The sequence below is a fragment of the Rana temporaria genome, chromosome 2 (genome assembly GCF_905171775.1).
Source record: "Rana temporaria chromosome 2, aRanTem1.1, whole genome shotgun sequence".
Lineage (NCBI taxonomy): Eukaryota > Metazoa > Chordata > Amphibia > Anura > Ranidae > Rana > Rana temporaria.
The window spans coordinates 62,458,451-62,470,285 of record NC_053490.1 but is presented as its reverse complement, the minus strand read 5'-3'; positions in this window follow the sequence as shown (position 1 = coordinate 62,470,285).

Here is an 11,835-nt window from a genome sequence, read left to right as displayed (position 1 = left end):
ACTTGGGTCTGAGTACAGCGCCATAATCCAAGTCAGCATATGTGCACGAAGGCCCATGGTTTCAAGCACGGCCTGGAGATAGCTCCAGTCCACCCGATCGAAGGCCTTCTCCGCGTCTGTGGAGAGGATAAGATACGGGGAGGAGTCAGTCGAGGTACGTGCCCAGTGAATGAGCTGAATTGCTCTGACAGAGTTGTCCCGGGCCTCCCGGCCCGCGACAAACCCCGTCTGGTCAGGGTGGACAATTAACGGGATCAGGTGTTTCAGTCTGGTGGCGAGAATTTTTGCTAGGATTTTTACATCCACATTCAGGAGAGATATGGGTCTGTAACTTTGGGGCTGGGTCGGGTCTTTCCCATCTTTGGGAATAACTGAGATATGAGCTAACAACGCCTCACTAGGAATGGCGCTGCCTTCTGCTATGGAGTTGAAATAGGCACACATCGACCCAGATAGCAGAGGCAGGAACTGACTATAGTAAGCTTTAGTGAATCCGTCAGGGCCGGGGCTCTTGCCATTGGGCAGCGACTTCACCGTGGCCTCTATCTCCGCGGGGGTGATCGGGGATTCTAATTGGGTGGCCTGTTCGTCTGTCAGCGAGGGAAGACCAGACGCCTTCAGGTAGTTATGTATGTCAGTAAGTCTCGAGTCATCACCTCCGGTGGGGCGCGTCGAGCCTAAGTCATACAGGGTAGCATAATAATCTCGGAACCCAGAGGCTATTTGGGAGGACCTGACCGCCAGTGACCCAGAGGGCAGGCAGAGCTTGTGTACCAGCATTTGTGCACGCTTCTTCCTGAGTGCCCTGGCGAGCATACGGCCACATTTATTACCGTGCTCATAGTATTTATGCGACATATAGCGCAGCTGCCTACGTGCCTGGCGGTCTAGAAGTCGCAAAAACAGTTCCCTCAGATCAGTCAACTCCCGCAGAGCCTCCGGGCCACCGGTATGCTTGTGCCGAAGTTCAGCCGTTTGAAGGGCCTGCAGCACCCTGTTGAAGTCTGCCTGACGGGCTTTCTTCAGTCTAGATCCCTGGGAGATCAGTTCACCCCTCACCACCGCCTTGTGGCCCTCCCACACAATGCCCTTACTCATACCCTCCGTGGTGTTCTCCCGAAAATAATGGGTCAAAACTTCCTTCACTCCCGAGACAGCTACCTCGTCGTCCAGTAGGGATTCGTTTAGCCGCCACGACCAGGCCCGACGGGCATCTGGCCGTAGGGCCAACGTGGCTGACACAGGGGCATGGTCTGATATAGTAAGGTTCCCGATAGACGCAGCCTGCAATACCTCCAGAGCTAGGTGGTCTACACAGATGAGGTCTATACGGGTGTAGACGTCGTGGACCTTCGAGTAGTAACTGTAGTCTCTGTCAGCCGGGTGCAGAACACGCCAGCTATCAACCAGTCGGAGAGACTGAAGGGACCGACGGAAGTGTCTAAGGAAAGCGTGCGAATGGGAGGGCCGGTTGCGGGAGGTGTCCAGCTGTGGATCGGGGCTAACGTTAAAGTCACCACCCAGAACCAAGGCCCCGTCTCTAAAGTCCGCCAGGGCGTCCAGTGTGCTGTCGAGGAATGAGAGTTGACCCGAATTAGGGGCATAGATCGTGGCGACGGTGAGTTTCTGGCCAAAAACCGATCCCTTTAAAAAAACATATCTTCCCAGGGTGTCTAACTTGCTGTCAGTAACTTGGAAGGGGCAAGATTTGTGTATGGCAATGGCCGTGCCCTTAGACTTGGCATCCGGGGAGTTACTCAGGAACCACTGGCTGTACAAGTGAGTCGGGAGCTTGGGCAGTGACTGGGGCGTAAAATGTGTTTCCTGCAGAAGGACCACCTGCGCCCCGGACCTCTTCAGTTCCCACCACAATTTACTACGTTTACACGGGGAGCAAAGACCTCGGACATTATATGAAATTACCTTAAGTGACGCCATCGGAAGATCTGGTCGCGAAGAGGTGTTTTATCACTGGGGCGGGCGCAGCGCGGAGGACGGAGCCGGAGGCCGTTCCTGTGAGAAAAGAGCAAGCAAAAGAGAAAGAATAGAAGGAAAAAAAAGAGAGACAGCAGTTATCAGAGAAACAAATACACAGAACATACGTCTGCAGGGGGGTAAAAAACCCCTGCCAAAACAACAAGGGGATGAGTCCCGGGTTCAACCCTCCCAGGGAGGGGTCTCCGGGGCCCATGCCCATTTCCAAATAGGAAAATATACCTAATAAGGTACGGCCTACGGGGGGAACGTGGACCAACACGAGAGGGCAGGGTGCAAGGGTCAGTCCCCGCACACCACCGCTTTGCTAACATAGAACATTCAATTAGGAGAGGCAAGCCGCTCAATAAAAATGCGATTATAAAGAGAGAAAAACATATATAAAAAAAAAAAAAAAAACAATGAGTCAGGGTCAAGCTAACACCGTGAGAACACACGGACTCGGATGCCAGGGGAATCATCCGACGGGACAGGGCCCGATCAGGACCAGTCTCCAGGGTCGGGGATAGGGAGTCCAGGACCGACACTCGGCATCAACAGTGTCCCCATACCCTACTGCAGGCCTTACCAAGGCGCACTGCGCCGCTATGACTGAGGCTTCCCACCCACAACCAGACATCCCCGCAAAGTCCAGACATAAAAAGGGGGGGGCTCACAGGTGGCAGTAAGTGAGGGCAAGGGGGGAGTGCAAATAGCCACTAAAGAGTAGCAGAAAGGGGCATATAGTGTCAGACCCATCAATGCCCCGGGGAGTCCGGACCCCCAAGTGGGTTAGCAGAAGGGCGTCTACGGTCGCGTCTGCGGCTCCTGCGGTTGACCGACATCCAGGGCTGAGGAGGCTGTAAATGGGGGTGCTCAGACACTTCCCTCCAGTCAGGAAAGTCCACCGGGTCCAATCCCAGCGTATCCAGAAAATGCGGGAGATCATCCTTGTTACGCAGTGTGGCCTGCCGGCCATCTTTGGATGCTTGGAGATAGAAGGGGAACCCCCAGCGATAGGTCAGGCCTGCTTTTTGCATAGCTTCTAGCAGCGGACGGAGGGCTCTACGCTGCATAAGTGTGCGCCGCGAAATATCCTGGTAAAAGGAAAGTTTAGCCCCGTCAAAGTCAAAGTATTGCTTCCCTCGCATCTTCTGCATAATTCTGTCCTTCAGGGTATACTTGTGGAGCTTGCAAATTACGTCTCTGGGATTATCCACATCCTGAGAAGGGGGTCTAAGGGCCCTGTGGGCGCGGTCGATCTCAATGGGAGCTGTGGCAGGTAGGTCCAGTATCTCCCTGAATACATCTTCCAGCGTGGGGACAATGTCTTTGGGGGCCGTCGCCTCTGGCAGGCCGCGTATGCGAATATTAGCCCTCCTGCTGCGATTTTCAAAATCATCAAGCTGGCAGAGTAATGCTTCAATTTTTTGGTCCTGGGCACTGCATCTGTCCTGTAACATGGAGATTACTGGCAAGGCCTCCTCCAGCCTCTGCTCCACTGACTCCATTCTGGCCCCCAAATGATTAGTATCTGCCTTTAGCTGTGCTATGTCTGCAGTAAAGGCCTTCTCCACCCTGGCAGTAAATTTTTCTAAATCAGCACGTGTGGGGAGAGACCAAATATGGCGCTTCAGATCCCCATCATTCAGGACGTCTGCCATGTCAGGGCCCTGTCCATGGGAGGTGGAGGATCCCGGGGAGGGAGGGGGAGCAGTGTCACTCACCAGCTCCGGAGAGGAGATCTGGGTGTCTGCCAACTCCTGCTGCTGCTGGAACGCAGCCTTCTGTGCCGCTTTGGATGTCTTTGCTGCTTTAGGCGTCAGCGCCATCTTGGAGGCTTCTGGGCCCGGTCCCCGGGCTCCGCCGAAGAAAGCGTCCAGCTGTTCCTGTCGGGTCCCCTCCGGTCTCGCCTGCTGTGAGAGTGCCCGCCGTCCCTGGGACATCGTGTGAGCTGATTGGGGAGCGGATCGCCCCTCTGTGCTGCGATTAAGGCCGCGGTGTGCGAGGAGCTGAGGCAATGCACGTCCTCACTCCTCCATAGCCAAGCCACGCCCCACAAGTCCTTTATTTAACATTTTTTTGGATCATTCTCCTTTAAGAGTGTGTGTCAAGGGGCGTGTCCTATACCTACATATGTTTTCAAGTAGGTGTCCCTCATTCCCATCTAAAAATGTTGGGAGGTATGGTGTTGGAGTGTATACTCGGCCCCCTGACACAGCAGGGCACTCATCTACCTGGTTGTCGGTGGACAGAGGTAAAGGTAGATGTGTGCTGATTGTTATTGTGGGGATTACACCTCTAGTGGGCACATTCCATAATACATGACATAGATAGGCAGGGCAGGACTTAGGGTGGTGGGGGCCCCTGGGCTTGAGTGTTGAAGGGGCCCCCTGGAGCCGAGAATTTGGGGGGGGTCGAAGATGTTGAGCGAGGGGGGGGGTTATAGTTGTTGAGCGGGGGGTGCACATTGAAGTTGTTGAGCGGGGGGTGCGCATTGAAGTTGTTGGGCAGGGGGGCATTAAAGTTGTTGAGCGGGGGGGTGCACAGAATGTGTCGGGGGTTTTGCAGTTGTTGGGCGGGGGGGAGTGCCTCTCACCTGTGCCGACAGCCGGGGCCACAGACTGTCATTAGCCCGGCTGTCGGCTTTCTTCCCTTCAGCAGCCACAGTCCTCCACACACCGCTCCGGTTCCTCTTGCTTCCATGCTGCCTCCTCTTGCAGTGCGGGAAAATTAACCCTTCCGCGGGACTGCGGGAAGAAGCTGTCTGTGCGGGAAAGTCCAGCAGAATCCGTGCGTGTTGGGAGGTATGCGCAGGGCCGCCATCAGGAATTTTGGGGCCCCTTACTAGGGTTGCCACCTGTCCAGGAATCACCCGGACAGTTCGGGTTTGGGATCTTGTGTCCGTGTTTCAGTCTGCCTGAAACCCGGACACATTATTTAGACTGGGCTGTGGCTCCCCAAGTAACTGAGGTAGTCACACAAAAATCTGTTGCCATTTGGGAGATGCGGGCCACTGTCTGGGGGCAGGTTTGGCATCACTGAGGGGGAGCCATGATGTCAGCAAGAGCAGTTTGGCCACACCCACTGTTTGCCGCAGCGCGCTGCATTACCACTCTCCTTGAGGCACCCAAAGGTTCCCCAGGTCTTTTATAATCCTATTGTGTATACTAGGAAAAAAATGTGCCCTGTGCCGCTAAAGTGTTCGGGTTTGGCTTGAAGAAAAGGTGGCAACTCTACCCCTTACACAGCTTAAAGCATGGGCCCCCTGGAGCAGAGAACCGGGGGGGGGGGGGTTCTGCCGCCTGAAATTGAGAAGCGGGGGGGCTTCCGCAAATTGAGAAGTGGGGGGCCTTTACAAAAAAAAAAGAAATAAAGAAAAATATATATATATAAAAAAAGGGGGGTAGCCATCCGGGGCCCTGGGGACCTCTCTGGGCCCTTTAATAAAAAGAAAAAAGAAACCTCTGGGCCCTTTAGACATAATAGAAAAAAAAATTAGATCTAAAAAAGTTTAAACTTTTTTTTTTTTTTTTTCTCATCTGTAAATGCCTGTTGCTATGCGGTCCCATGAAATCTGCTTTTGAAATCACCTATGATTCTGACATCATCTCCCTCTAATGCTCATGGGAAATGTGTGTCATCATTTCCCAGGATGCAGTGCGCTACCCAATTATCACACCCATCCAAGACTTCCAGGAAGTAAATGCTTTTAGGCTTCACAATGCCCACAAGCAAAATGACAACGGTGTAGACATAGTTTTATAAACTATCTTTTTTGAATATCTATGCGGCTCGGCGGCGGATTGTAAAATAGTAAGTGACCGGATATATATTATAAAAATGCAGGATGAAAGGACATACATTTAAAAAATGCTAATTGTGGTTGGAACTCCACTTTAATAAAAAAAAAAAAATATATATATATAAAACAAATGTACATTTTTTTATATAAAAATAAAAAGGGGGTTGCCATCCGGGGGCCCTGGAGACCTCTGGGCCCTTTAATAATAATAATAATAATAATAATAATAAAAAAAAAAAAATATATATATATATATATATATATATATATATATATATATATATATATATATATATATATATATATAAATAAAAATATATAAAAAAAACATTTTTTTTAATAAAAAATAAATAAAAAAGGGGGGTTGCCGTCCAGGGCCTGGGGGGCCTCCGGGGCCCATGGGCTTGAGCCCAGTCAAGCCCAATTGTAAGTCCGGCCCTGTAGATAGGGGTCCTGGATAAACAGGACAAGGGGGGACTGATATAGGGTCTGGATGCTAAGGAGGGACAAATGACCAGAGACATCGGGCATTTTTCCTTCCACTGACCCATAAGCCATTATTCCTCCCACTGACTAATAACCCCAGTGATTATTTCCTCCAACATACCAATGATTCAAGGCAGTTTTCTCCCACTGGCCAATGAAGTCATGCTCTTTAGACATGTGCATTCGTTTCGTCCGAATTTTAAGTATTTTCGTTATCGTTTTAACAAACGATAACGAAAGCACAGAAAACTAAAACCAAAAGATCCGTAATAAAAAATGCTTTATTTTCGTTTTTGTTGCGGTCAAATGTGTCTAACCTTAACTCTATTAGTACAATATTATTCTACATAAGGAGAAAAGATTCGACATAGAGAGAAAAGATTCGACATTATAGAGACATGAAGAAGAGTCAACCTAGAGAAAAAAAGATTTGACATAGAGAGAAAAGATTTGACATAGAGAGAAAAGATTTGACATAGTGAGACATGAAGATTCGACTAAGTAGCTAAAAACAACTGTAAAGTATGCCTGTGAAATAGCGCACGTTTCTCGTACTTAGAACTGTCTCTGCACAAAGTGTCATTTCTGAAGGAAAAAAAGTAATTTAAAAATGACTCGCGGCTATAATGAATTGTCGGTTCCCGGAAATTCAGAGAGAAGTCATTCACAAAAAAAAAGGGTGAGGGTCCCCCAAAATTCAATTAACAGGCCCTTCAGGTCTGGTCTGGATATTAAGGAGAACCCCGCCGCCAATTAAAAAAAAAATGACATGGGGTTCCCCCAAATATCCATTCCAGGCCCTTCAGGTCTGGTGTGGATTTTGAAGGGAACTCCACCCCAAATAAAAAAAAAATAGCGTGGAGCTCCCCCAAAAATCCACACAAGACCCCGCCCCCCTCTGATGCAAGGGGGAAGCCTGGGCTTCCCCAGTGACATAGCAGAGGGTGCGTCAGAGGGGTACGGGGTCACGTGACGGGTGGCCCCGCCTCACCTATATAAGAAATGTCACTAGCTCCACCCGCGTCATTCGCCGGGCTGTCTCCGGTGGAGACAGGGGAGAGGAGATCACCCGTCACTGGATACTGACAACGTTGGAGCGGGGACCGAGAGTGGATTACCACCGCTGGATTTTTTTATTTTTAATTTTTTAATAAAGGACTTTTTTTCCACGGTTTGTGTGTTTTTTTACAATTACACTTCCTTAGTGAAATTCACATGGGGGGCAGGATATGGGGGTCCCCTTTGTTAAAATGGTCTTCCAGATTCTGATAAACCCCCCGCCCACAGACCCCCACAACCACCGGGCAAGGGTTGTGGGGATTAGGCCCTTGCCCCCATCAACATGGGGACATCCTCCCCATGTTGAGGGCATGTGGCCTGGTACGGTTCAGGGGGGGGTGCTCTCTGTATATATATATATATATATATATATATATACATATATAATTATTATTATTTTTTTATATTTTTTTAAACCTTTGTTTGTAACTGTAAACATTAAAAATATTTGCCGAAGCATAGGGGCTATCCGCCCCTATGTCCACCCCTGCCCCTATGCTTCAGCATATATACAGGCATACCCCGCTTTAAGTACACTCACTTTACATACACTCGCGAGTAAGGACATACCTGCGAGTGAATGTAAAGTGCCTTACAAGTACTGTACAGACATTTTGCAGCCACAGTAGAAGGAGCTGAAGCTCTGAGAGCATAGCCCACCCTGTTCCAGTGTGCCCCTACTACAGCCCCTGGGACCTCAACTACAGCTTCTGACACCCCCACTACAGCCCCTGACCCCCCACTACACCCTAGAAGTGAAACAAGGTATTGTTTCACTTTAGGTACATTTTCGTTTTACATACATGCTGTGGTCCCATTGTGTACTTAAAAGTGGGGTATGCCTGTACTTTTTTTAAACTGTGGTGGTGAAATCACCTCCTACAGCGCGGGAGTCACAGATTTACGTATCATGAGAGCAAACCCTGTTGCTGAAAAAAGAAATAAATCAGTGTTGCAGCTGAATGGCATACGGCATATATACTATTTTTTTAACTGTTGTGGTGAAATAACCTCCTACAGCACTGGAGTCACAGATTTACGTATCATGAGAGCAGACCCTATTTCTATGAGAATAAATCAATCAGTGATCTACAGATACACCGGCGTAATTCGAAAATCCCGCCGGCGTATCATTGTTTTGTATTCTCAAAACAAGATGCGCCAGAATTAGGCTAGGATCCGACTGGTGTAAGTCACTTACACCGTCGGATCCTAAATGCAATACTACGCTGGCCGCTAGGTGGCTTTTACGTTGATTTCAGCGTCACATATGCAAATGAGCCGAATACACAGATTCCCAAGCGTTTTTGCGCCGCTTCGCCGCAGTTTACGTTGTTTCCGTAAGCGTAAGGTTACCCCTGCTATATGAGGGGTAACCTTACGTCGGTCCGCCGTATGCCATGTTAAGTATGGCCGCCGGGACAGCATCGGGTTTTTTCGACGTTTACGTCGTTTATGTAATTCGTCGCGAATAGGGCTGTAAGTTAATTACGTTCACGTCGCAACCAATGTATTTGCGGCGTACTACGGAGCATGCGCAGTGGCCTACGTTTAAGGCCGGCACATGCGCAGTTCGTACGGCACGGGGGCACGCTTAATTAAAATACAAGCTGCCCCCTTTGATTTACGCGGGGATACGCCGGACCATTTAGACTACGCCGCCACAAATTACGGAGCAAGTGCTTGGAGAATACGGCACTTGCTCCAGTAAGTTGCGTCAGTGTAGTGTTAATGGCATACGCTACGCCCCGCTCGTAGATACGCTGATCTACGAGAATCTGGCCCTATATGTATAGCCTGTTGCCCTGTCACAGAGCTTAGACATTTTGACCCCATATCTGGCACGCTTGCTGGGGAGAAACTGTTTGAACACAAGGTGGGCAAAAAATTTAATTAGGGATTCATCAATGCAGACATCTTGAAGAGGAATAAACAAGGCTGCAAATTGTTGGTTTACGAGGGGCCGGATTTTGTGGAGCCGATCGTATTCAGGGTCACTACGAGGACGACAGTGTTCATTGTCATTGAAATACATGAACGACCTGTGTTCGAACTCTTGGTGGCTGCACTAAGGCAGAACAGAGGGCCCTGTCCATTATTCCATGTAGCGTGTGCTCCAACATGTGAATAACACATGGGTCAGTTGTCCCTGTCGCAGGGCAGAGAGGAGGTTGGTGCCATTGTCGCTAACCACCTTTCCTGGCTTAAGCTGGCGTGGCGTCAACCACCTCTGAGCCTGCCCCTGCAGAGCTGACAGAACCTCTGCCCCAGTGTGGCTCCTGTCTCCCAAGCACACCAGCTCTAGCACCGCATGGCATCTCTTTGCCTGCATTCCTGCGTAGCCCCTCGTACGCCTATGGAGCACGGCTGGTTCCGAGGACACATCAGCACAGGAAGAGTCCACAGAGGAAGAAGAAGATGAGGGGGTGGAGGAGAGAGGTGTGTCACAACCAGTAGTAGTGTTTTGGAGGCGTGGTGGCAGAACAACCTCCAACACTACTGTACCTTGCCCTGCGTCCTTCCCAGCTGCCAGCAGAGTAACCCAATGCGCCGTGAAAAAGAGGTAACGTCCCTTTCCATGCCTGCTGGACCATGAGTCAGCGGTAATATGCACCTTACCACTGACCGCCCTGTCCAGCGAGGCATGGACATTGCCTTCAACATGGCGGTAGAGAGCCAGAATCGCCTTCCGTGAGAAAAAGTGGCGTTTGGGAACTTGCCACTGAGGTACCGCACATTCCACAAACTCACGGAAGGGGGCAGAATCTACCAACTGAAAAGGCAGCAGTCTAAGTGCTAGCAATTTCGCTAAGCAAGCATTCAACCGCTGGGCATGTGGATGGCTGGGAGAGTACTTCTTTCGGCGCTGCAGCAGCTGGGGCAGGGAAATTTGGCTGGAACAATCTGACATCGGTGTACCGATAGTAGATTGCCCGCATGTACTACTAATTCTACACCTTCAGTTCTATCAGTGCAGGCTTCAGAGAGGACTGAGGGTATAGTGGGGTTGGAGATCCCAGCTGATGAGGGGCAATGGGAGGTCCGCTTTGTTCTTTGGTGTGGGTCTTTCAGGTATGCTTGCCAATGAACTGCATGGCAGGTCGACATTTGTCTGGTCAAGCATGTGGTGCCCAAGCGGGTGATGTTTTGGCCACGCGAGATACGCTTGAGACATATGTTGCAAATAGCAACGGTGTGATCTGATGCACATGTCTCAAAAAAGGCCCACACCAAAGAACTTTTGCAGTAACGCTGAGACACAGCAGCGCCCTGCACAGGCGTAGCTCTGCGATGTAATGCAGTTGGTGTGCTGCCCTTAAGCTGTGCCCTGGAGGGCATCCTGCCTCTTTGGAGATGTGCCTGTGCCTCCTCCTCCTCCTCCTCCTCTCTCCTATCAGGCACCCACGTAGAGTCAGTGACCTCATCATCCCCTCCCTCCTCATCACTGTCGAAAACCTGGCAGTATGCTGCAGCTGGGGGAACATGACTGCCAGATTGTTGTCCCTCTTGGGCACCCCCTCTCTCTGGACTCACATTACTGCCTTCCTCTATCTGTGTTCCATCATCGGAGCCTTCAAAACGCTGTGCATCTTCATGCAGCATGTATCCAACACTGTGTTGAAACAGTTCGGGGGACTTCTCAGGAGGACATGGTGGGACTGTGCCATTGAGCACAGGGAAGAGGATGCCTTGGCAACTAATTTGCCAGACAAAGTACCCTGAGCCTGGGTGAGAGAGGATGAGGACGAGGATGAGGATGGCTTGGTCATCCACTCTACCAATTTCTCTGCATGTTGAGGCTCAACACGGCCAGCTCCCGAAAAGAAGGAGGAGCGTGTGCAACGGCCACGTGCTGAAGAGGATGCACCGTGTCCACCACCAGCACTGTTGCCTCTAGATGCAGAGCCTGCTTGCCCTCGTGACTCTCTGCCTCTCTTTGTTGTCCTTCCAGACATTATAATGGCCTGCAGAGGACAAAGTCAGTACACACACCTCGTAGCTTTAGGTGCAAACTGCAGAGGACACGTGCAGTACACAAGTTTGTTTAGGTGAAAAGTAATTAGCACACTTGCACTATACACCAAGTGGGTTTAGGTGCAAAGTAATGAGCACACTTGCAGTATACAAGAAATGGGTTTAGGTGCAAAGTAATGAACACACTTGCACTATAATCCAAATGGGTTTAGGTGCAAAGTAATTAGCACACTTGCACTATAAACCAAGTGGGTTTAGGTGGAAAGTAATTAGCACACTTGCTCTATAAACCAAGTGTGTTTAGGTGGAAAGTAATTAGCACACTTGCACTTTAAACCAAGTGGGTTAAGGTGCAAAGTAATGAGCACACTTGCACTATGCAAGTGGGTTTAGTTGCAAATGAATGAGCAGCACACTTGCACTATCCACCAAGTGGGTTTAGTTGCACTGAGCACATGGGCAATACAACACGTGAGAACACTGCGGCTAGCACAATCACAAAGTAATGAGCAGCACACTAGCACTATGCAACAAGT